The sequence below is a fragment of the Lemur catta genome, chromosome 1 (genome assembly GCF_020740605.2).
Source record: "Lemur catta isolate mLemCat1 chromosome 1, mLemCat1.pri, whole genome shotgun sequence".
Lineage (NCBI taxonomy): Eukaryota > Metazoa > Chordata > Mammalia > Primates > Lemuridae > Lemur > Lemur catta.
Window position 1 is genome coordinate 169581391 of NC_059128.1, and position 20902 is coordinate 169602292.

Consider the following 20902-nt stretch of genomic DNA (forward strand, 5'->3'; position numbering starts at 1 on the left):
AGAGTGTTTAACAATTAAAATTACTTGACTAGATACTAGAATTTAAAAAATTGAATAGAATAAAATCATCTTATCAGTTGCCTTGTCTTTTATATTACTTATGGCATTTCCAAGTTAGCTATTTGGGGATTTTTTCCCCCTTCATTGTTTACTGAGAGAGATCTGTACCCCAACCAAACTTCCGGACTTAGTCATTTGGGTATTGTTATTTAGCTGATTCTTATCAGAAGCAGGAAATTGTCAAGTTATGTGTTAAAGTATAGCAGAATCTAAAATTACATAAGAGATTTCCCTTTAGAAATTTTGTTTATTGCTAGTTGGTTCTTTACCTTTTCCTCAGAATTTAACAAATGGCTTGCCAAAAAGGTCGTTTTTATCATGACCTATATACATAACAAACGATACCCTTTTTCAGAGTTTACAAATCATATGCAATGTGATTAAATGATTTGACAAACTTCGTGTCAGTAATATATAGCTTATACCTAATGAATCCTTAAAAGGTTAGGAAAGAACATAGTTTTAGGTGTTTTATCTGGAATTGTTCACATTTTTAGATTAGCAATTCTGTAAAGGTTCCTAAGGTGTACCTTTTAGGGAGTCTACAAAACCATTTTTGTAATACTGGGATGTTAATTTCCTTTTTTACTCTGGCGATTCTAGAGGCTGCATGAAATTTAGATGAAATTGTTTAAGATGTCAACATTTTAAAGATCTTCAACATATATATTGAGTGGGGCATGGATAAAAACAGACCCATTCAAAGTATAAAATCATTAAATGGTTTTTGCTGTATTTTAACTTATATACAGTTAGATTCACACTTTTTGGTTGTGAATGAGATTTGATACTTATTCAGTTATGTCATCACTACCACGATTGAAATACAGAAGTACCATCTCCCTTTCAAGAAACAAAAAAAATCCTTCATGCTTTGTAGTCAAACCCTCCCCCCACCATTATCCTATGACAACCACTGATCTATTTTCTGTCCCTATAGTTTTGCCTTTTCCTGAATATTATAAATAGCCTTTGAGTCTGGCTTTTTCAGTTAGCATAATACATTTGATTCACCTGTGTTGTGTGTATCAGTAGTTTATTCCTTTTTATTACTGAGTCCATTCTATGATCAACCCTAGTTTATCCATTAACCACCCATTAAAGGGCATTTAGGTTGTTTCCAGTTTTTGTTGATAATGCATAGAACAGTTATAAATATTCCAGTACAGGTTTTTATGTGAACATGGGTGTTTGTTTCACTTGAGTAAATGTCTAGGAATGAGGTTGCGGATCATATGGTAAGTGTATGTTTAACTTTATGAAAAGCTGCCAAACTGTTACCCACAGTGGCTGTCACAGGTGAGTATCCCTTGTCCAAAATGCTTGAGACCAGAAGTGTTTGGGATTTGGGATTTTTTTGGATTTTGTAATATTTGCATTTTACTGAGCAGTTGAGCATCCCTAATCCTGAAAATCTGAAATGTTTCAATAAGCATTTCCTTTGGGCATTCTGTCAGTGCTCAAAAAGTTTTGGATTTTGGAGCATTTTGGATTTTGAATTTTCCGATTAGGTAGATACTCAATCTGTGTTTTGCATACGTGCCATCAGTGTTGAGTTCCAGTTGTTCTGCTTCCTCATAGGCACCTGGTACTGTCAGTTTCTTTTTTCTTTTTATTAATACTTCCTTACCTCTCTAAACCATTTAGTAGCTGTGTAATGGTATCATTTTGTAGTTTTAATTTGCATTTCCGTAGTGACTAATGATGTTGAGCATCTTTTCATGTACTTATATGCCATCTATATATCTTCTTTGGAGTATATATTCAAATATTTTGTTTATTTTTATTTTCTTATTTTTTTAATTATTTATTTTTAGAAACAGAATCTTGCTCCAGGCTGGAGTGCACTGTTAAGATGGTAGCCCACTGTAACCTTGAACTCCTGGCCTCAAGTGATCCTCCTGCCTCAGCCTTCCAAGTAACTAAGGACTACAGGCGAATGCCACCATGCCTGGCTAATTTTTTTTATTTTTTGTAGAGATGGAGTCTTGCCACGTTGCCCAGGCTGGCCTTGAACTTCTGGCATCAAGTGATTCTCCTACCTTAGCCTCCCAAAGCACTGGAATTACAGGCATGAGCCACCATCCCTGGACTGTTTTGCTCATTTTTAAATTGGGTTGCTTGTTTTTGTTTTTTTTTTTTAATTCTGGATATAAATCCTTTGCTAGATATTTGGTTTGCAAATATTTTTTCCCAGTCTGTGGCTTATCTTTTCATTCTCTTACCAGTGTCTTTCTCAGGGGAAATTTAAAAATTTTTGTTAAAGTCTGATTTATCAGTTTTTTTCTTTTATGGGCAATGCTTTTCATGTTATATTTAAGAACTTTCTGCCTAACCCAAGGTCACAAAGGTTTTCTTTTTTGTCTTCTAAAAGTTTTGTAGTTTTTCATTTTACATTTAAGTTTGTGACTGTTTTGAGTTAAATTTTTTATAAAATATAAGGTTTATCTTTTTTTTTTTTTTTTCTTTGCATGTGTATCCAATTGTTCCAGCACCATTTGTTGAAAGGACTTTCCTCCATTGAATTGTTATTACACCTTTGTCAAAAATTAGCTGGTCATATTTATGTGGGTCTCTTTCTTAACTCTGTTCTTTTCCATCAATCTTGGTATCTAGCCAATCTCCTTGTCTTTAGTGTGATGTAGTCAGTCTTGAGATTAGGTAATGTGAGTCTTCCAGTATTGTTGTTCTTTTTCAAAATTATTATAGCTACTGTAGTTCCTTTGCCTTTCCATATAAATTTTAGAGTTAGCTTGTTGATTTCCACAAATATTCGGCTGCAATTTTGTTTGGAATTGCATTGAATCTATGGATAATTTGGGGGAGAATTGCCATCTTAACAGTATTGAGTGTTCTTATCCTGAAACAAAATTTACCTACATCCGTTTATGTAGGTCTATTTCATTAGTGTTTTGTAGTTTTCAACTTATAAATCCTGTACCTATTTTGTTAAATGTATCCTTAAATATTTCATTTTTCAGTGCTATTACAACTGGTACTTTAATACAGATTTTTTTTTTTTTTTGAGACAGAGTCTCACTCTGTTGCCCAGGCTAGACTGAGTGCCGTGGCGTCAGCCTAGCTCACAGCAACCTCAAACTCCCGGGCTCAAGCAATCCTTTTGCCTCAGCCTTCCGAGTAGCTGGGACTACAGGCATGCACCACCATGCCTGGCTAATTATATATATATATATTTGTCCAGATAATTTCTTTCTGTTTCACTCTTGCTCAGGCTGGTCTTGAACTCCTGACCTTGAGCGATCCTCCCACCTTGGCCTCCCAGAGTTCTAGGATTACAGGCATGAGCCACTGTGCCCAGCCTAATACAGATTTTTGATCTCTAAATTTTTGTTTATTGCTAGTATGTAGAAATACAATTGATTTTTATGTATTAAACTTCTGCACTCCACCTAAACTCATCTATTAATTTTAAAAGTATTTTTGTAGATTCCCTGGAATTTTCTGCCTAGACAGTCATGTCATCTGTGAATAAAGTAAGTTTAAATTTTTTCCTTTCCAATTTGTTTACTTTTATTTTTTTTTCTTTCTTTACTTCATTGATTAGGACTTCCAGTATGAAGTTAAATAGGAGTAGAGAGAGGAGACATTCCTACCTTGTTTTTGACTTTAGTGGAAAAACATTATAAGATCATTATGTTTGATGCTAGCTGTAAGTTTTTTATACATAACCTTTTATCAGGTTAAGAAATTTCCCTTCTTTGCCTAGTTTGCTGAGAGTTTTTATCATACATAGAATATTTAGGTTATATATTTCATCATGAGTAAGGTTTGATATTTTGTGTCATGAAGAAATTTTTCTACTTCATGTAAGTTGAATTTCTGAGCACAGAGTTTTTCATAGTATTCTCTTATTTTTTTAATGTCTTTGTATTTGTAATATCTTTCACTTCACGTATTGGTAATTTGTCATTGTGATCATTCTTGCTAGAGAGTTATTAATTTTCTTGATCTTTTCAAAGCACATCTTTTGGTTTCATTGATTTTTTTTTTTTTTTTCTATAATGTTCTGTTTCAGTCTCATTGACTTCTGGCCTTATCTTTATCATGTCCTTCCTTCTTGCTTTGGGTTTAATGTGCCCTTATTTTTGTCAATTCTTAAAGTGGAAGCTTACATTACTGATTTGGAACCTTCTTTTCTAACATTTTATTTATATCATTTTAATGCTATAAATTTTCTTTTAAACATTGCTTTAGCTGCATCCAACAAATTTTTGTATGTTATGTTTTAATTTTCACTCAATTCAAAATATTTTCTGATTTCCCTGGCGACTTTTCTTTTTGACCCATGGGTTATTTATAACTGTGTTCTTCAGTTTTGCAGTAGTTGGAGATTTTTCAGCTGTCTTTCTGTTACTGATGTCTAGTTCAGTTCCATCATGGTAATAGAACATATACTGTGTGAAATTTATTAAGGTTTGGTTGTTTTTGTCCAGAATATGGTCTGTCTTTGTGAATATTTCATGTGCACTTGAAAAGATGGCTATTTTTCTATTGTTGAGTATATTGTTTTATGAAACTCAGAGAGCTGGGCATGGTGGTGCATTTGAGCCACGGTGTTTGAGACCAGTCTGGTCTCAACATGGTAAGACCCCTGTCTCTAAAAAAAGAAAAAGTCAATTAGATTCATTTGGTTGAGAATATTTTTTAGATCTCTTACATCCTTGCTGCATTTCTGTCTACTCGTTCTATTGATTATTCAGAGGGGTATTGAAGTTTCTAAGAATAATTGTGGATTTGTCTACTTTTTTTCAGTTCTGTCAGTTTTTACTTCATGCATCTTGGAGCTCTGTTGTTAAGTACATACACACATTGAGAATTGTTATATCTTGATGAATTGACCGTTTTATTATTATCTCATGACTTTCTTTATCCCTGTAATTTTTCTTGTTCTGAAATCTATTGTCTTAGCCTGTTTTGTGTTGCTATAGCAGAATCCTATAGATTGGGTAATTTATACAGAAAAGAAATTTATTTCTCACAGTTTTGGAGGCTGGGAAGTCCAATATGAAGGTGCTGGCATCTGGTCAGGACCTTTGTGCTATGTCATCCCATGGTGAAAGGAGAAAGGGGCAGGAGAGTGAGAGAGGGCCAGAGGGTTTCAGCTTGCTTTTATCAGGAACCTGCTCCAGGGATAATGATATTAATCGGTTCATGGTGGCCCATTCATGACTGGAGCCCCCATGGCCTGATTTCTTCTTGATAGTTCCATCTCTTAATGTCATCACAATGACAATTAAATTTCAACATGAGTTTTGGAGGGGACTTTCAAACCATAGCATCTGCTTTGTGTGATATTAACATAGCCAATTCTGTTTTGTTTTGATTAGTGTTTGGATGATCCTTTTACTTTTAATCTATCTATATCATTATGTTTACGATGGGTTTTTAATAACAACTGTTTTAATCTGATTTGATAATCTGTCTTAAGTATATCTTAATTTAGTGATAGCTCTAGAGATTATAATATACTGTATATACTTTTCACCATTTATCTAGAGTTTATATTTTATCATTTCAAATAGAATATAAAGCCTTACAACCATATAGGTCCATTGTCCTTCCCATTTTATAATTGTCATAGGAATTATATCTCCATACATTGAAACCCTCCATGACATTGTTATAATATTTTCTTTCAAGAGCCATGCATGTTTTAAAGAACTTAAGAGATGAAAATAATTATTATATTTACCCAAGTATTTACCATTTTTGGTATGCTTTCATTCCTGAAGTTTCAAGTTTCCTTCAGATAAAATTTTTCCTTTAGTCCGAAGAACTTCCTTTAGCATTTCTTTTAGAGCTAGTCTGCTGGCAGCAGATTAGCTTAGTTTTTCTTCATCTTAGAATGTTGTTATTTCACTTCATTCCTGAAGGATACTTTCACTGAATATACAAGTTTGGGTTGACAGCTGTTTTCTTTTAGCATCTTTAATGTGTGGTGAGGCTATCTTATGGCCTTCGTGATTCCTGATGAGAAGTCCTTAATTATTCAAATTGTCCCCTGTATCATGTTTCTCAACCTTAGCATGTTAGGCTGGGTATTTCCTTGTGGGGGCTGTCCTCTTCTTTGTCATAGGATATTTAGTAATATCCCTGGCCTCTACGCACTAGATGCCAGTAGCTCCCTACCATTCTCCCTACTCCCAGTTGTGACAATCAAAAATGACTTCAGATATCAGCTGTCTCCTTTGTTGCAAAATAAGCCCTGGTTGAGAACCACTGCCCTGTAAGTAATGTGTTATTTTTCTCTGGCTACTTTTAAGATTCTTTTTTGTATGTTTAACTTATGTCATTGCCAATTTTCATAAAATTTCAACCATTATTTCTGCAAGTTTTTTTTTTTTGGTACTGACCTCTTTCCTTTAGAGACGCCAAAGACATGAATGTCAGCAATTTTAATTTTTTCCCATTAGTCCCTGACACTGTTTTTTCCCCCCTCCAAAATGTTTTCTCTCTCTGATCTTTGGATTGGATAATTTTTATTGATTTATCTTCAAGTTCACACAGACTTTCCTCTCTTGTAGTGTGCTGAATAGTGGCCTCCAAAAAGATAGGTCCACATCCTAATTGCCAGAACCTGTGAATATTATTAATACATTATATGGCAAAACATGTGATTCAGTTAAGGATTTTGAGAGGTGGGGCTTTTATTCAGTGGCCCCTAAATCCAATAATAAGTGTCACTATAAGAATGAGGCAGAGGGAGATTTGACAGAAGAAGAGGAGGAGAAAGCAGTGGGACCATAGAGGCAGAGTTAGAGTGGTACAGCCACAGGAATGCTGGCAGCCATCAGAATCTGGAAGAGGCAAAGTACAGATTCTCCCCTAGAGGCTTCAGAGGTATTGCAGCCTTTTCAACACGTTGACTTCAGACTCCATGATTGAAGCCTCCAGATCTGTGAGAGGATAAATTTGTTTTTTTAAGCCACCTAGTTTGTGGTAATTTGTTATAACAGCTATAGGAAATTAATATGTCTATCATCTTGATATTGTTATTCAGCCTTTCCCGTGAAGTTTTTATTTCAAATATCGTAGTTTTTAAATCTAAAATTCTATTTGATTCTATTTAACTTTAACAGCTTCCCTTTCTCAGATGAGATTTATCTTTCTATTTCTTTCAAGAGTATTCACCTTCATGGAGCATGGTTATGATAGCTGCTTTAAGGTTTTTGATTGATTTCAATATCTGGGTCATTTCTTAGCTGGCATCTGTTGGTTGTTTTTTTCTTTGAGAATTGGTCAGCTTTTCCTATTTCTTGGCATGTTGAATAATTTTGGTTGTATCCTGAACATTTTGAGTATTGTGCTGTGAGACTTTGGATCCTATTAAAATCCTTTGGGGAATGTTGATTTTGTTGTTTTTAGTATGCCATAAATTTGGTCAGGTTCAAACCAGTTTTTACTTGCTTTTTATGGCACTAGTTCTAATATCAGTTTCATTTTCTAAATCTTTGCTGTGCTGTTTGCATCTCTTTGGTATATGCACCACTCAGGGATGGTCTGGGGCTTGAGGGGGTGTTTATATTGTACTTTGGTTCTTAGTGCCTTTGTAATGCTTCTTTGGATATGCCTGTCCAATTTGGAGGAGCCCAGAACTTATGTTGGTTCATAACTAGAATTATAGATGTCAAAGATAAAGCTGGACACTTGTTAAAATGGTAAGGATAGATTTTATTCAGTGACTGTTGTAGTAGGGAAGAAAGTCTAGTGTGAACTCACCTCATCTTTGCCAAAACAAAAGGCAGGAGACTTTTTAAAGGTTGGGTGTGCTAGGGGAAAGGCACTGAGTGATTTTAACGGGGGTTGGTCCATGTTACTAGGCCATCAGGGTTTGTTACTGGACTTGTCTTTATGACAGGAGGCAGTGATGTAACAACTTAGGCCCACCAAAGTTTAGCCTTTACCTTTTCACAGGGACTGGGAGCAGAATGAGTTATTACCTTTATTGTTTGCATTTCAAAAAGATGGCTCTCAGGTCCTTGAGAAGGCAGTTCTTTATGGTAGAAGATTTGTATCTCAAAGGGAGAGAGAAAGGATTTGTAATTGTAAACTTTCTGGAGTAACTACTCTAAGAGGGGATTCAGGGGACTGTCTGCCTATCACTAGGTTTTGGCTGGAATGAACAGTAAATTCTCCTGGCAGTGTTGAGCTTTCTCAGGCAAGGAACTTAAGGGATCTAGAGTCGTCATTCTAAGGATGTGGCCTTGAGGTGTTAGAAGAGAGCTCGGAGGAGCACTACTAAAGTTTGGTCAAAGAGAGTCTGTTATAATACCTTCTCAGCTCCTTTCTTATGGTAGTTTTTTTTTAATATTCTCTGGCTTCCAGTGACCCCTCTCTCTGGTTCATCTGGTGAGAAAGATTGGGTTCTCTTAGGGTTTCAGTCTCTCATGTTGTTCAGTTCTAGGCCTGACTGTACCTACCTCCAGAGTGAAGTGGTGAGAAAAAAGTAGTGGGCATCCTTCCTCCCCATTGCACTACCTGGTCTCCTTTTATCCAGAGGGACAGATTTCTCTTGGGTTCTTAATGTATGTGCCGTCTCTACCATTGTGCCAGCAGTGCAGATCTACACCTGAGGCTGACTTTGGGACAGTACTAGGTGAGAGGGGGAAAAAAGAAAAAGGGGAAAAAAAACCTCTAGGGGCTTTAACCCACCATCTGTGGCTTTCAAGAGCCTTTTTTTCCTGTCTTTTGGCCAAATGGGCTTCTTAAGAGTTTTTTTCTGACTGCATCTGCTGTACAATTCTCTATTCTGCTTGCTTTGGGGACAAAGCCAGGAAATAAAATAGAGGGACTGGGAGGAAATCAAAAGGAAATATATTGCTGTTTTATTTTTCAACTTGAAAAAACACCTCCTCCCCCCATCTGCTTGCTGTTATTTAGAGTCCTTAGACAGCTATTCTTTGTATTTTTTTTCCAGACATTTAGTTGTAATCAGTTAGAGGTTGTGGTGGGCTTATGCCCACCTTCCCTGGAATTAAAAATACCAATGAATTTTAATATAACGGTATAAAAAGTTCATTGATACTTTTAGATTCCTTATTGGAAACTAATATTTAAGAAACTCTACCACTTGTCAAGTTTTGGTGTAGTACCAAAAAAAGTATACCCATGATAATCTGAAAAGACTTTAAGATACTCTTCCTTTTTCCAACTACATATCTGTGTGAGACCTAGTTTTCTTATGTTTGTTTTCTTTCGTTGAGATAGGATCTTGCTCTGTCACCCAGGCTGAGTACAGTGGCATAATCATAGCTCACTGCAGCCTCGAACTGGGCTCAAGTGGTCCTCTTGCCTAAGTTTCCTGAACTACAGGTGCATGCCCCCATGACTGGATAATTTTTAACTTTTTTGCAGAGATGGGGTCTTACTATGTTGCCCAGGCTAGTCTTGAACTCCTGGGCTCAAGTGATTCTCCCACCTAGGCCTCCCAAAGTGCTGGGTTTTCAGGTATGAGCCAACATGCCCAGCCAAGTTTTCTTAATATATTCAGCCAAAATAATATATTGTGCTACATTAAATGCAGAAACAGATAAGAGAACCTACCTGTTTTCTATTAAGTCAGACATTAAAAAGATTTGCAAATATTTATGATAACATCATTCTTTTTGCTAATGTTTTTGTTTTGGAAAATATAATCGCTTTCATAAAAATGTTGAAATGTGTTGGATTAATATTTTTAATTGTATTAATAAGAATCCTGAGATTTTCTCAGTTTTAATTCCTAATATGGTAAACATTGACAGATATGACCATAAGAACAAAAGCTCTTTGGGGTCCTCAGTTTTTAAGTGTGTGAAGAGGTCTTTGAGCCCAAAAAGTTTGAGAATTGCTGATCTAGTAAGTTTCCATGTACACTCTTTTTCTGTTTTGTTTTTTTTTTGTTGTTGTTGTCATTTGACCCCATATGAATAGTGGCAAACTTTTCTGTTCTTTAAGAGGCAGCGTGGTAATTGAAAGTATGTGAACTCTGGGAGAAAGAAAAGTACATACATTTGACTCCCAATTTCCACCAGTTATTTTCCAAGATTAAAGCCATTTAAATTCATAGCGTTTTAATCATGTAAGGATAATACTTTTTAAAAGATTATTGTGAGGGAAATCCTAGGATAGTACTTGGATTATAAATATTCAGCAAACATTCCTTGTGATAGGGTTACATATTTTTTTAGCAATTCCTAACCTTTGTGAGGGGATGCAAACCTCTAATCTAAGCCAGTAGATATTCTTAGCTTAAAATGGTATAATTTATGAAGATCTCTAGAACAGTAAATGCCATGTTGTCCTTATTGACATACTGAAATGATTGAGTTCTTTAATTCTCACTTGGGTCCTATTCTTGTGATAAACCAGATCAGAAGAGTCCAGGAGTATGATTAGTGATTGTATATAGATCCAGTTTGGGAGTGAGATTGGAGGTGAATTTGAAAAACAAACTGAGATCAAGAAATAAGTCCAGGAGGAAAAGGCAAGCTGGGTATGAGTGCTATAACCTGAGCCTGATGTCAAATCTGGGATCTATGATGTTGGTATAATTAAAGCAGGGCAGGCAGGCAGAGGGAATCACAATAGGCAGTTCAGATTCTGTATGGGAAATCTAACATTTGATGTCAGGCAGGAATTGGTTGGACACTGGTTGGTGAGGCTCCTGGGTTCAGGTGCCAGGTACATGGACACATAGACAAAAGGATAGGAAGGAATCCAGTTCCTGAAAGCAAGAGTAGGACCCAGGAACATCCAAGTCCAAATGTCATGAGTGTAGTTGGAAACAAGGATCTAAAGCTTTAGTAGGAAGAAATAGAGTATTAATTGAGTATTTACAACCAGGGCTTTGGGCTGGATGAAAAGACAGTGGTCACTTCATATTTAATTTATATAAATTGAACTAAGCATGACTAGAAGAGAGCAGAAGAGAAGTGGTTGTTAAAATAGTGCAAATGTTCCTACCCATCATTGTGCTCTTAGTGTCTGCTTCAGAGTGTATATGTAGGAGACATCACTTTATTTCCTCAGCCACAATTGCTGTTCATCTTGTAGTATAAACATCTTATCTCACTGTGATCCTTGGGTTTAAAGATACTTATTTCCCCCTACTATCTGGACTCTATATTCAAGTTAGCTCTTTTATCTGGTGCTTAACTGAAGAAATGGTCATGAAAGGAAAGTTAAATTATAAGTGGGGTGTTGTTTTTTTCTTTTTAAGCTTTATATACTAGGTTTAGGGTCTAGTTGTAATTCTGTGAAGCAAATTTGGTTTCATACCTGCTTTTGTCTCCACCTCCCCCATGTTTCCTCACTCATATTTTGTTTTCTGAATGCCAGTTCTTATTAGCTAGCTTTCATTTGGTTTTCTCTGTTTTTATAGTGCATTTTAGAAAAATTAAGCATTAATAATACGTACCTATTGTGAAATATTCAAATCACACATATCTGTGGGATAGGGAGTGAAAGTCTAACCAGTCTACCACTTACTAAGGCTACCTACCACTGTTTATAGTTTGATATATATCCTCCCAGAACTTTTTAATGCATATAAACATATAATAGGACTTTTTTCAAAGTAGAATTATAATAATCATTCTGTGTTGGAACTTGCATTTTTTGCTTAATATTTCTTAGACATTTTATCATACCAGTATTGACAATTTAGACACTCTTGGTCTGTATTTTGTTCCTAAGTTTTTATAATTAATAGCAGTGCTGCATCAAAGATTCTTATGTACTTGATTTTGGATACTTGCATCTTTTTTTTTTTTTTTGTGGTATGGATCACTGGTTCAAAGAAATGTGCATTTAAAGTTTTGATAGCTATTGCCAAAATTTTCTTTTAAAATTCTGCTTTAAGATGTAGTTTGTTGGCAAGGCTATGAGGAAATAAAGACAACATATAAACCCAACATATAAAGCCAAAAAGAAAAGTAAACCCACTTAACAATTTAACTTTCCTTGATGACTGTTTCTTCAGCTGAGCACCAGATAAAAGAGCTAACTTGAATTTAGAGTCCAGATAGTAGGGGGAAATATGTATCTTTAAAAAGATAAGTGATAAACTAGAACAAAAATTTTGCAAGTGACATCACAAAGGGCAAAAGGGCAAACATTTCTACTTTATAGAGAGCTTAGAAAAATCAAAAAAGAAAAGCCACACCATAGGGAAATGGGCAAAAATTATGAACAAGTAGTCCATACAATAAAGCAAATGCAAATGTCCCTTAAGTATGAGAAAACATGTTCAATTTCAGTGTAATAAGAGAAATACAAATAAAAACTGCTCTGAAATAAAGCTTCTTGCCAAGGCTGTGAGGAAATAATCACTGATATTGTTGGGAATACAAAAAAACGGTCTATGGCAAGGGAATTTAGCAATATCTCACAAAATTATGTAAACCTTAATTTAAACTCAGCTTTATTTCTTTTGTGATTCTTACTCAAAGGTATACTCACAGAAAAATAAAATGTGTATTGATCCCAGGCAGTGATCATTGATAGCTGATAAAATCATTTGGTAAAGGTTTGATGAGGAACTTTATAATGGGTAAATCAGTTCAATACTAATAAATCTACCGTTCATTATTAACATCACTGAAAATGGTTCTGCCAGACATAGTGTGCCTCCTAATGTATGGCCACAAGAGGTACACAAGAATGCTTTTGAGATATTCTTCCAACAATAACCAAAGAACCTAGAAAAGGAAAAAGCCTGTAGAAATAATTACCAGTTTATAGGAGATAGGGGAGATAGAAGAACACAATGAAGATACACATCAGCCAAATCCATGATGTGGAAAATGCTGCAGGACAGATGAAGCCAGTTTTTTTTTTTTTTTAAATTCATTTACCATGATCAGAAGGCATAAAGCCAATTTCCTTAACAAATAAATGACATGGAAAGAGTGGGCAAAGAACAGTGTTATAGAGTAAAAAGACTTAAAACATATTAGCTAAAATGCAATATATGGACTTAAGTTGGATCCCATTTCAAACTAACTATAAAAAGATTTTTTAAAAAATTCACTCAGCAAAAATTGAACATTAATGTTCGACAAAATGAAAGAAGTGCTGCAGAGGTTCTTAACCTTAATACACATTTTCAGAAGAACAAGTTTTGAAAAATATATTGGCAACTGAATTTTAATATAGTTGATTTTATTTGCAATATATTTTTATGCATTTAAAAACAGGAGTAGGGATTATAGGCTTCACCACACTGCCAAAAGGAGGAGGTGGTTCATGGCAAAAAGAAGGTCAAGACCCCTCGACTTGTTAATTTTTGAGGAGGTATGGGGTTTTATCTCTTAGTACTTAAATCATAGGATTCCAGTTCTCCCACCAAAAATTGGGGGGATAAACTTTTTGTTGTTGTTTTTGTGTGTGTGTGTTTTTTTTTTTTTTTTGAGACAGGGTCTTTCTATCACCCTGGCTAGGGAGAGTACACTGGCGTCATCATAGCTCACTGCAGCCTCGAAGTCCTGGGCTCAAGTGATCCTCCTGCCTTAGTCTCTTCAGTAGCTGGGACTACAGCCATGTGCCACCACACCCAACTAATTTTTCTATTTTTTGTAGAGTTGGGGTCTTCTGTTGGTCAGGCTGGTCTCGAACAAACTAACCTCAGGCAATCCTCCCACAGTGTTAGGATTATAGGCGTGAGTCACCACATAGGCCTTAACTTTGTTTTTTGATGTTAGTAGTAGATACAATAATGGCTCCCTGAAAATGTACATGTTCTAATCCCCAAAACCTGTGAATGTTACCTTACATAGTTAAAGGGACTGTGTGGGTATGATTAAATTAAGACTTTTGAGATGGGGAGATTATATCCAGAATTATCTTTATGGGCCCAATGTAATTATAAGGGTTCTTATAAGAGGAAGACAGAAGGGTCAAAGTGAGAAAAGGAGATGTGATGACCAAAGTAAAGGTCCGAGTGCTGTAGCCACAAGCCAAAGAATGAGGGAAGTTGAAAAAGATAAGAAATGGATTCTCCCCTACATCCTCCAGAAGGAATGCAGCTCTGCTGACACTGATTTTAACCTATAACACCCATTTCACACTTCTGACCTCCAGAACTGTGAGATAATAGATTTTTGTTGTTTTAAGTAACTGAGTTTGTGGCAGTAGATACTAATGTCCTTTGCTGTACTGAAGTTAAAATTTTTTTTGTTTTATGGTTTCTAACGCTGGAATCATAGTAATAAAGGATTCCCTGTATCAAGAATACGAAAATAGGCCAGGCACAGTGGCTCACACCTGTAATCCTAGCACTTTGGGAAACCAAGGCAGGAGGATCACTTGAGGCCAGGAGTTAGAGACAAGACTGAGCAAGTCCCTATAAAAAATAGAAAAAATAGCCAGGCATAGTGGTGTGGACCTGTAGTTCCAGCTCCCCAGGAGGCTGAGGCAGGAGGATTGCTAGTGCCCAGGAGTTTAAGGTTGCATTGAGCTGTGAGGATCCCACTGCATTCTAACCTAGGCTACAGAGTGAGACCCTGTCTTAAAAAAAATAAAGAATATGAAAATATTATTTCTATATTTTATTTTTTGTTTGTCTTTAATCAGTCTATTTTAATTAAACTTTTTATTTTGAGATCATTATAGATCCACATGCAGTTGTAAGAAATCTTAGAACTTACTGAGAGATCCAGTGTGTCCTTTACCCATTTTCCCCCAGTGATAACATCAGTACACTATCTCAACTAGAATATTGATATTGTCAAGGTATAGGACATTTTCACCACTGCAAGAATCCTTCATGTTGCCCTTTTATAGCCACACCCACGTCCCATGTCCCACTGCTCCTTTAACCTCTAACAGCCACTAATCTATTTTATCATTTCTATAATTTTTTCATTTCAAGAATGTTCTATAAATGAAATCATATAGTATATAACCTTTGAGATTGGCTTTTTTTCACTGAGCATAATTTCCTGGAGATTCATCCAGGTTGTTTTGTGTATCAATCATTAGTTCTGAACTTTTTTGGTATGGATGTACCACAGTTTAACCTTTTGCTTGTTGAAGGACATTTGGGTGGTTTCCAGATTTTTACTGTTACAAATAAAGTTACTATAAACATTCAGTAAAAGTTTTTATGAGAATGCAAGTCTTCATTTCTCTGGGATAAATACCTAGGTGTGCAATTGCTAGGTTGTATGGTAGTTGTGTGTTTAGTTTTAGAAGAAACTACCAAATGATTTTGGAGAGTATCTGTACCATTTTATGTTCTCAACAGCAATGTATAAGTCATCCAGTTTCAACTTATCCTTGTTAGCATTTGGTATCGTCACTCTTTTATTTTAGCCATTCTGACAGGTATGTGTAGTGACATCGCAATGTAGTTTTAATTTGCATTTTCTTAATAGCTAATGATGATGAATATCTCTTCACCTGCTTATTTGCCATTTGTACATCTTCAGTGAATGTGTCCATGTCTTTTTGCGTGTTGTCTAATTGGATTTGTTTTTCTACTGTTGAGTTTTTCCTTTTGTAGAACTTATTTGTGGTGTCAAGTCTTTGCCTAGCTCTAAATCTTACAGATTTTCTCCATTTTTCCTGAAATTTTAGAATTTTACTTTTACATATATTTATTTGTTCATATAAAATTTATTTTTCTAGAGACAGGGTCTCGCAATGTCAGCCAGGCTAGAGTGCAGTGGTGCAATCATAGATCACAGTCCTTCAACTCCTGGGCTCAAGTGATCCTCCCACCTCAGCCTCCCAAGTAGTTAAGACTACAGGCCACCACTATGCCTGGGTCATTTCAGTGTGATCCATTGAGTTAGTGTTTGGAGAAGGTATGAGATTAGGTCAGGGTACTTTTTCCCCCCAGCCTGTTGTCCAATTGCTTTAACATTTATTGAGAAGGCTAGTTTTCTTCTGTTGAATTACATTTGTACCTTTGTAAAAATTCAACTGGACATATTTGTGTGAGTCCATTTCTGGGTTCTCTGTTCTGTTCTATTGATCTGTATGTCCTTCCCTTTGCCAGTACCACACAATTTTGACTACTGCAGCTATACCAAGTCTTGAAATTTAGAAAACTGATTCCTCCCATTTTATTCTTCCTTGAAAAAAAATTTTTTTAGCTATTCTAGTTATTTTGCCTTTACATGTAAATTGCAGAATAGTACTATGTATATATACAAAAAATTTTTTGCTATGATTTTTATTAAGAATTACATTAAACCTGTTCATCAATTTAGGGGAAAATTGATGTCTTTACTATGTTGAGTTTTCCAATCCATGAATACTTTTATTTATATCTTAGAGTGTTTCATCAGCATTTTGTACTTTTCAACATATAAATCCTCTTCCTGTTTTGTTAGATTTGCACCTCCTTTTTTTCCTTTTGTTTTTGGGTGATTACACATAGTATTGTATTTTTAATTTTGGTGTCTGTGTGTTCATTACCCGTATATAGAAATAAAATTGATTTTTGCAGCTTGATCTTGTATCCTGTGACCTTGCTGAATTCACTTGTTAAATTATTTGTTTGGTTAAAGGTTGAGCAGTTGCCTTATTTGGGCTATCTCAGTGGGATGTTCAAGTCTATATAACTAATAATGCCCAGTCTGCTGCTGGTGATTAGGTGGAGCTTACATTTTAATTTTCTTTTAAATTCTCAGTTATGTTTAGTTTGTAGAAATCCAGGGTGTTAGAGCCATCTCAATCTAATGGCCTCTATTTATTTATTTTTAAAAGTATTAGGAGTTCTTTTTGTAGATTCCTTAGAATCTTCTATGTAGTCCTTTGTGTCATCTGCAAACACAGATAGTTTTATTCTTCCTTTCTGATTTATATGCCCTTTCTTTTCTTTTCTTGCCTTACTGAATTGAATAGAACTTCCAGCACTATGTTGAATAAGAGTGGTGAGAGTGGACATCCTTGCCTTGTTTCTGGTCTTAGGGGAAAACCATCCAGTCTGTCACCATTAAGTATGATTTTAGCTGTACATTTTCTGTGCATGCTGTTTGTCAAGTTGAGGAAGTTCTCTTCTATTCCAATTTTTCTGAAAGCTTTTGTCATGAATGGGTGCTGAATTTTGTGAGATGCTTTTTCTGTATCAATTAATATGCTAATAATTTTCTAGTGTTAATTTGGTGGATTATGCTGATTAATTTTTTAGTGTTGAACCATCCTTGTATCCCTGAAAAAAACCCACTTGGTCATAGAGTGTTAATACTTTTTACACACTGCTGATATGTAGAATTTGTGTCAATTCTTTAAATATTTGGTAGAATTCTTCAGTAAAACCATTTGGATCTGGAGATTTCTTTAATGGATAGAGTTTTTTAAATTATGAATTTAATTTTCTGATTAGTTTATAGGGCTATTCTAATTATCTGTTTCATATTGGGTATTGTGGTAATTTGTATTTTTGAAGAATTGCTCAGTTTCCTCTAAATCATCAAATTTGTGTGTATAGTTATTTGTAGTATTCCCATATTATCCTTTTTGTCTTTATTATTTTGCAGAGTCTATAGTGATATCTTCTAATTATTAATAGTTTTTAAATATTATTAATTTTTGTCTTTCCTTTTTCTTGCCCAAAGTTTTTCAATTTTATTGATCTTTTTAAAGAACCAGCTATATATTTCATTGATTTTTGTCTGTTGTTTTTCTGTTTTCAATATCATTGATTTCTGCTCTTGATCATTTCCTTCTTCTGCTTGCTTTAAGTTTATTTTGTAGTTTTTTTTTGCTATAATATGTTCTTGGGTGATAGGAGCTTAGATTACTGATTTGAGGCTTTCCTCTTTCTAATTACATGAATTAGTACTATAAATTGTTCTCTCAGCACTACTTTAGCTATGTCCCACAAATTTTGATAGATTCTGTTTTCATTTTTATTCATTTCAGTGTAAACAAGTAGATGGTGTACTTTAAAGCACTGGTGTTATACAGAAATTAAACTACTTTTAAAAGGTCTAAAGTAGAACTCATAGCCTGTACATTACAGAAGAGGGCTTCTAAAGCTACCTGTGTGTTTCCTGAACCTCAGTCTATATTCTGTTAATCTGTTTATGCACCAGTATTATTTTAAATTACCTTAGCATTTTTAGCACATTTTCCTATCTGACAGAGTAATTTTACCTAGAGTGGGAACTTTCAGTTGAAAGAAAACTAAGACTGTCTTACACTATGAAGAGGTTTATTAGGTTAAGGAACAGGAGGTTCAGAGGGCAGGCTTCAGTGCTTATTTTAGCAGTTCTGGCTCTATTTCCTAGCAGCTCTCCTTTAGCTTGCTTGATAGTTTCATCCTCTGATGATAAGATGGCTGCAGTAGGTTCCAGACCTCTCACATCTATCTGTTCATTACAAAATCCAGAGATAGTCTCTTACTATGTTTCTCAAGAGCCAGTCAACTCTACCCTGAAATCCCTAGTATACTTTTTCTTGCACTTCATTGGCCTTAATTGGGTTAATGTGGAATAACCTAGTGAGGAAAAGATTATGACTGGTTTATATAGGTTCTCAGTTCTGGCTGTACATTGGAGTCACTTGGGTAGTTTTAAAAAATACTCATACCAATTTTCCAAATTTTATTGAAAGTTTTACATGTTTACTTCTCTAGATAAATTTTAAAATCATTTTGTCATGTTTCAAAATTCTATTTGGACCTAGAATTAAATTTCATTAAGCTTATAGATTAATTGGATTGGAGTAGGAGCCACAGGAAGGAATCAGAGTCAATCCCCAGGTATCCCTGAAAAAATGTCTCTCTGCTTCTAGCCTTCCAGTGTCTCAAAAAATCTATTGGTCAGTCTTGTAATTTTTTTTACATTATGTACCGGTAATTATTTAGACTTGGTTATAATTCTTTATTTTGAAGTAATTTCAAACTGAAAAGTTGTAAGAATGCTAATAATCTCCGCTCATATCATTGTTTCTTGAATACCACATTGTCCTTTTTTTTTTTTTAGCATTAGTTGTTTTGCTGCTATGTATACTTGAATCATTGTGCCTGAAAAATGTATCTGCCTTGTTTATACACTTGAATGCCAGTAGATGTTGAATACTAGATTAAAATGCATTTCTCTGAGAACTTTGAAGAACTTGCTTCATTGTTGAGAAAAAAGACTGCTTACTCAATATCCAGAATAAAAAGCTGAATTTACTTGCTTGAAAAGCCAGGGATAGCTGTTTTATGTAAAATAATCTCTCTGAAGAAAACAGAGAACTGATCTGGTTGTGACTGGTTTGATCAGGAGTGAGGTTCTGGAGTGAGATTGGCTTTTAATTTTCCTTTCTTCTAAAAGAGTATGTATTAACATAAATTGGAATTACTTGTTCCTTGAATTTTAATAGAACTTGCCTGTCAAACCTCTGGTCCTGATATTTTCATTACAGAAAGATTTCTTTAATGACCGATTCAATTTTCTTATGTTATTTCAGTTTTTCTATAAATTTGTGCATTCACTTGTTTTCAGATTTATTGATAAAATTGTTCATAATGTTGCCATTCCTTTAAGATATCTGCAGCATCTATAATTGTGACTGCTTTTTCATTCCTGGTACTTGGGTGTACTTTTTCTTTTTTTCACTTATCAGTCTTGCCGGAACTATGTCAATTTTATTGGTCTTGACAAAGAACTACAAGCATACCTCGTTTTATTGTGCTTGGCTTCATTGTGCTTCACAGATACTGCATTTTTGACAAATGAAGGTTTATTACACTTTTTCATTGAGCAAGTCTGTTGGTGCCATTTTTCCAACAGCATGTGCTCATTTCCTGTCTCTGTCACAATATGGTAATTCTTGCAGTATTTAAAACTTTTTCATTATTATATCTATTATGGTGATCTTTGATCAGTGATCTGTGGTGTTAACTATTGTGATTGTTTTGGGGCACCATGAACTGTGCCCATATGGGATGGCAAACTTGATCTGTAAATGTTTGTTTTCTGACTGCACTATAAACCAGCCAGTCTCCCCTCTCTCTCCCTCTCCTTGGGCCTCTCTGTTCCCTGAGACACAACAATATTGAAATTAGGCCAGTTAATAACCCTTCAATGGCCTTGAAGTGTTCAAGTGAAAGGAAAAGTTGCATGTCTCTCACTTTAAATCAAAAGTTAGAAATGATTAGGTTTAGTAAGGAGGGCTTGTCAAATGTTGAGATAGGCCAAAAGCTAGGCCTCTTGTGCCAGACAGGCAAAAAGTTACAAATGCAAAGGAAAAGTTCTTGAAGGAAATTCAAAGTGCTACTTCGGTGAACACACAAATGATAAGAAAGCAAAACAGCCTTACTGCTGAGATAGAGAAAGTTACAGTGGTCTGAATAGAAAATCAAACCAGCTACAACATTCCCTTAAGCCAAAGCCTAATCCAGAGCAAGGTCCTAATTCTCTTCATTTCTATGAAGGTTGAGAGAGGTAAGGAAGCTGCAGAAGAATGTTAAATTGGCAAAGGTTGGTTCCTGAGGTTTAAGAAGCCATTTCCATAAAAGTGCAAGGTGAAGCAGCAAATGCTGATGTAGATAAGCTGCAGCCAGTTATCCAGAAGATCTAGCTAAGGTAATTGATGAAGGTGCTACACTAAACAATAGATTTTCAATGAAGACAAAACAGCTTTCGGTTGAAAGAGATATGGTGGTCTAGGACTTTCATAGCTAAAGAGGAGAAATCAATGCCTGGCTTCAAAGTTTAAAGGACAGGCTGACACTCTTGCTAGGGGCTAATGCAGTTGATGACTTTAAGTTGAAGCCAGTGCTCATTTATCATTCCAAAAATCCTAGGACCCTTAAGAATTATGCTTAAATCTGCTCTGCCTGTGCTATGTAAATGGAACAACAAAGCCTAAATGACAGCACATCTGTTTACAGCATAAT

General features: G+C 35.2%; 1 protein-coding gene across 2 annotated transcripts in view; it reads left to right on the forward strand.

The window, feature by feature from the left end:
* Positions 1–20902, forward strand: part of NCK1 (NCK adaptor protein 1) — an 87229-nt gene that overhangs the window by 38608 nt on the left and 27719 nt on the right. The window contains exon 1 of one of the 2 annotated variants that reach the window (XM_045539125.1): positions 3530–3554. The exons of the other annotated variant lie outside the window; for it this stretch is intronic. The gene's annotated coding sequence lies outside the window, so the exon portion shown is untranslated. Of the gene's footprint in view, positions 1–3529; positions 3555–20902 lie in introns of those variants that run through there. 2 annotated transcript variants of the gene reach the window in all.